Genomic DNA, 6,077 nt, shown 5'->3' with positions numbered 1-6,077 from the left:
CCGTACGGTGTCCTGGACGGCGGCAACTCTCTTGGCAAGCGATCCGCCTTGGGAATTACAGGCGGAAGTGCTTGCCAGAGTTCATGCCTTTCGCACAAGCGAGCGGTCGCGAGGCGTACAACCGTCGTGTGAGGATGTCGAACGGATCAGGAGGAGAGCGGATGAAGCCCTGATCCGGCGATGGAGGGGGGACCTGGGGTCTCCGGCGGCAGGCCTAGCGACAGTGGAGGCAGTTCGCCCACACTTGGATCGCTGGGTTAAAAGGAGTTTTGGTGTCCTGACGTTCAGACTGGTGCAGGTTCTGACGGGGCACGGTTGTTTCGGTAAGTACCTGCATCAGATTGCACGTCGGGAGATGTCGCCGGTGTGCCATGAGTGTCATGCCTCCATGGATTCGGCGCATCACACTCTGGCTGAATGCCCCGCTTGGGCCCCACAACGCCATGCCTTGATGGCGGTAGTGGGAAGAGACCTCTCACTGGCCAGTGTGGTAGGGGCTATGCTGGACTGTGAGAGGAACTGGTCTGCAATGGTCTCCTTCTGCGAATCAGTAATCGCATTGAAGGAGGCCGCGGAGCGGGTGCGCGAGTCCAGCTCGAACGCAGACACACTCCGCCGCCGTAGGCCAGGGGGTAGAAGAAGGCGGTATGCGCATCTTCTACTCCCCCTACCCTAGAGGAGCTACTGCGGGAGGGTCAGTCTGATCTTCCTACAGGTTATTGCGGAAAACCCTGAAAGCGACGATGGCCTGCGAAAGGCGGGCCTTCCACTGAGGCGTCGTAGTAGTATGCGCGAGCGATCCTGCGGCGTCTCATTTTGGTGGAGAGGGTTCCCGCTGGGTTTTAGTGGGTAGGACCGGTTTCACCGGTGAGTCCCACAGTACCGCTCATCCGTAAGGCACGCCTTCCGTATGGGCGGTCTGTGTAAATACATTTCCCAGCGAAAAAAAAAAAAAAAAAAAATGGGTGGTGGTGGTGGTTCACAAGACCGGGGGGAAAAGACATGTTATGTTTTTTTTCATTTGGACGCCATTATTTTCATTTGGATACAATTATAACAAATAAAAACATATACGCAGCGTTGAGCTCCGCTAGCCAACATAACACAACATGAAAGTGTCTCAATGGGAAGTGTCTTATCACTAGGTTTCTAGGTTGCCTCTACCTATCCTGGTATGCTAAAAAAGCTAAAAAAATTAACAAATACCCAAACATTTTCAATGAATATTTAAATATTTACGTTTCTTTAGGTGTAGGACACACAGTAAGCAAAGGCAGGGGCAGAAGGAACCTAGTGTTAAGACACTCCGTTCCCCATTTTCCCCCGAATTTTCGAGGCATTGCGTGTTGAGTAGCGAAACTCAACGCCGCGCTTTACCTTCTTACCAGAGCGAAGAAGTAAAAATATTCAAGAATAATATTTCATTCTCCGAGTGGGAATCGAAACCATAACCGTCACATATACAGACACACGCTTGTACCACTGCACTACGACCTCGTAATTTAACTTTGATGATACAATTTTATTTAAACAGAATTAGTCATTTAGATAATTACAAATTAGCAATCATGATTGCGATCAAACACACACTTATAGTCGACTTAACACTTTGGGGGGGACACCCGATGAAGTGGCATGAAAAAGGCTACATAAAAAGAGGGAGGTTCCGCGATGGGACCGAGGGGGACTCAATTTGTAATATTTCACGAGCCAGTAGACGCTTATTAGCTAGGCGTGCAAAAAACACGCAGATGCTCACAACCTTCGTTGACAATGACAAACGAGCCTAATAAAAATAGTTATGCGAATGCAAAAATGTTAATAAACCTTAAAATGGTAATTATGTTCGTACTTGCTTGTAATTTATATTGTAATAAGTGAAATTTAATTAGGTATTAGGCCGTAGTAACGCAGTGGTGCTAGCGTTTGAGTGTAAATATGATGGTTGTGGGTTCGATTTCCATTCATTAAATGAATTATTATTTATTAATATTTTTGATTTGTTCACTCTAGTAACAACTCAAAGCTCGGTTGAGTTCCGCCACTTATCATGAATTGTCTCGAAAATTCGGCGGAAAATGGACAACGGAGTGTCTTAACACTAATTTCCTTTGGTTACCCTGTTATAAACAAAGAACTTCTTCAAAATTTTATCTTTGTTATTAATAATTTATATTTGAAGAAACGATAACGTAAATGTGTAACACATCTGACTAATGTAAAAAGTCATATCGACTGTGCTCACAGCATTGCAAGATGAGAAACCAGGGCGGGATTCCAATGATATCAGCATAAAACGAATGAAGATATTCGATGCATCATTTTAAAACTCTCTGAAGTATAAATGTAGATTATCGTTTTCGATTTAGATTGCAGTGTTAAAAAGAGATTTATAATAATCATCGAGCTATGAGTTGTTTTTTGACCCTAAAATATTATTTTTGCACCTTTTATCGTGGTTAGAATGTAAAATATATTAATTAAAATTGAAATTAAAAAAAATCGTCAATAAATTAAGCAATTACACAATGTTTTGAAAAATTTATCGAAAATGGAGAATGGAGAGATTTAACTGCTATACACGTGAAAATAATTTTGCAATTTTTAACAGTTTTTCTATTCATTGACGGATCTCGTTATATTTATAAAAATATAATATTAGATATAACTGTAATTATAAAAGTATAACAAAACTTAATCCACCCCTGCACCCCAACTTTTCCGGAGAGTTATTAATCGCTATCCGGGGCGACACTTAGCCGCCCACTACCAGAGTCGAGACCAAATCGATATCCACTTTAATGCTAAGTACTGCTATTATATTGTGCTTCTCTTTTCTATAATATTATAGGTACGTAGGTTATAAATTATATCTTATTGAAATTGTAGACCATAAAACATAAATTTTCGTAATAATTATCGTAAAATCATAATTAAAATTATGTGTTTTTATTTAATATTTGTAAGAACTTGTGGTTGATCAATAAAGGTAGGTAATAATAAATTTTATAAACAGCACGGTTGGCAAAGGGAACCTAGTGTTAAGACACTCCATTCCCCACTCTCCGCCGAATTCTGGAGGCATTGTGTGGTTTATACCGGAACTTTACGCCACGCGTAACCTCGACACCAGATTGAAGAAATATCAATTTAAATAAATATTTATTTTCCCCTGCACCACGACTGGCCTATTTTTATAAATAATATAATAATGATATAATAATAATGAAATCTTATTCGAAAGAAAGAAATGCAATACGCATTACTCCTATTCAAATTTCCCTGAGAAGAATACCTACAACCAGTACACTAGTATAAAACGAAAAGTAAGCAACGCCCTTCTTAATAACCAAACCGTTTAAGCTATACGTATAAACATTAGAATGTACTTATACAGGCAAAGTTCCAAGTGAACAAACCATTAATTATAATTTCAACTCTATAAACTAGTATTAAGGTTGTTATTTGATAAAAAGGGATGAGCCAGTACAGCTATATCACGTTAAAGTACTCAGGGCGGGCCGCCCAAACGTTTAGCGACCGTTTAACTAAAGTTTGTAGGTGTTCTTAGGACACACCCACGAGGGTGAAGATTTTAAATAATTTTTGGTTGTTATATTATATATACTATTTCTACTCATATATATACATATATTACATTACATAATATATATAGAGTAACAATCAAAAACGCTTTAGTGCATAAATACAGTTTTTGAACTAAACATACTAAAGTTCTTCTCAATTTGCATATAATTAATGTAATTTTAATTTATTTTAATTAATTATATTTAAGTAACATATTCCAACAAAAGGTCCAACATTCGATTCTGGTAGAAATAAGTAAGTATATGTACAAATCTACAGTTGACTCTGTTTCTTTATTTATAAGCCTCACATGTATTTACGTGTGTATGTCAAATTTGTCAATTTCAACACTTTAAGAATGTTGAAACATAAAAACTCTAATCAATATACAAACTTCAATATCATTAAGATATTCCACACGCAACAGTACGAGAGTAACGAAGGCGTTTGATATGCTAATTTATATAATTCCCTCTTTTTTCCCGATTCTATCTAGGTATAGCCACATGCATGTATCGCTGACGTAATTTTACATGAAACACATATGAGGTATGTATGTGGTAGGTACACTTAAATTTCTTACAAAATATATATTTTTTATAAAACTTTTCTTTCGGTTGTAGCAGAGTAGGCAGAGGGAGATTAGTGTTAAAACTCTCCACTTCCTATTTTCCGCCGAATTGTGGAGGTAGTGCGTGTTAAGTGGCGGAATTAAACGCCGCGCCTTACCTCGATACCAGAGCGAAGAAATGAAAATGTTAAATAATTATTTTTGAGATGGAATAATTCCTATTCGAAGAAAATATTATATAATACATATGGGTCTTAAGGTTTTTTACTTAAATTACGTCTTGCATAACGTTTAAGGTACATACAGCCTTATATACCTGCGATTTATTTTATTCTATACAAGAATTAATTCTAAATGTATTGAAAAATTGGAAATAGCTTGAAAATTATAAAAAAATATAACACTTAGCTAGCACCAATACAAACAATAATCTACTTTGAATATTTAAAAACAGAAACATTAACTCAAGCTCGCTTTTCTCAATTTTCGTGATCCGAATTCTGAACTCTACGTCGTAATGAAAATGCCCAGGCAATAACCTTTAAATTTGGTTGTCCTTTATAAGAAAGAGAGAGAAACAGAGAAATCTAAAGATAAAAGGAAAATATAATAATGTGTAATGTTTTTGTAATAGGTAGGTACTATCTGTGCGAATAAGTTTTTTACAAAAAATATATAAAATATATATTCATACCATTTTTACTTTACATTTTCTATTTAGACATTAATTATTTCATATATTCACATGGTTTATTATTTATATATTAAGCCATAGTGGGTATACGAGGTGTGTTCAAAAAGTAAGGTGACTTTTCAAATTTGGCGGGCAACGTACTTTCGATTATCGATTTTTTTATTTTGTTATGTTGGTACACTCTTCCCGAACATCTGTACCAAGTTTCAAGTGTATAGCATTTTTTGTTTGGTTGGGAGAGGCGTAAAGGTTATAAGTGTTTTGCGTGCTCGGCGATTTCTTGCTATCGAAAAATATGGATCAAAGGATTTGCATCAAATTTTGTGTAAAAAATAAAATAAAGTGCTCCGAAACACTTAAAATGTTGACAGTGGCATACGGTGAAACTGTTCTGAGTAAAAAAAATGTTTACAAGTGGTACAAACTCTTCCAAGATGGCCGGGAAGATGCCAATGACGAACCTCGCTCTGGACGCCCAAGCACGTCAACAACTGATGAAAACGTTCAAGCAGTGAAGAAAATTGTTTTGGAAAATCGTCGAATCACTATCAGAGAAGTTGCTGAGGATGTTGGTATATCGCTTGGCTCGTGCCATGAAATTTTTTCTAACGTTTTGGGCATGAGACGTGTGTCAGCGAAGTTTGTTCCGAAATTGCTAAAATGCCCCTGCTCACTCATCTTTGCTGGTGAGAGATTTTTTGGCCAAAAACAACACCACAATCATGCGTCAGCCATCATATTCACCGTGTGACTTTTTCTTGTTCCCAAAACTAAAGAGACCTATGAAAGGACGGAGATTTGCAACGATTGAAGAGATAAAGACTGCATCGCTGGAAGAGCTCAAGGCTATACCGAAAAGTGCTTATGAGAAGTGCTTTGACGATTGGAAAAACCGTTGGCATAAGTGTATTGTATCTGAGGGGGATTACTTTGAAGGGGACAACATAAATATTGATAAATAAATAAATATTTTTTCTTAAAAATACAAAGTCACCTTACTTTTTGAACACACCTCGTATTTACAAACGATAAATTACCACGTACCTTAAAAAAAATTTGCAAAGTATATAAAATAAATATTGAATATAATTTTAAATATTAATAATAAATCCTTACTTCTTATCACTAACAAATTTCTTCAAAGCAAAGCACTGAGTTCGTGTTACAAATCCACAATTAGTAGCGCACAGCTCAGTTTATGCCGGCGTTTAAATTCGTTAGGAA

The 6,077-nt window shown here is 37.2% G+C and overlaps 1 pseudogene; it reads left to right on the top strand.

Annotated features, from left to right (window-relative positions):
- Window positions 1-5,214: 5,214 nt before the first annotated feature.
- Window positions 5,215-5,604, top strand: LOC146534716 (protein GVQW3 pseudogene; annotated as a pseudogene).
- Window positions 5,605-6,077: the final 473 nt, after the last annotated feature.

The sequence above is a fragment of the Heliconius melpomene genome, chromosome 11 (assembly GCF_056956725.1).
Source record: "Heliconius melpomene rosina isolate 202511_hmr_F chromosome 11, ASM5695672v1, whole genome shotgun sequence".
NCBI lineage: Eukaryota > Metazoa > Arthropoda > Insecta > Lepidoptera > Nymphalidae > Heliconius > Heliconius melpomene.
This window is presented reverse-complemented; position numbering and strand designations above follow the sequence as displayed.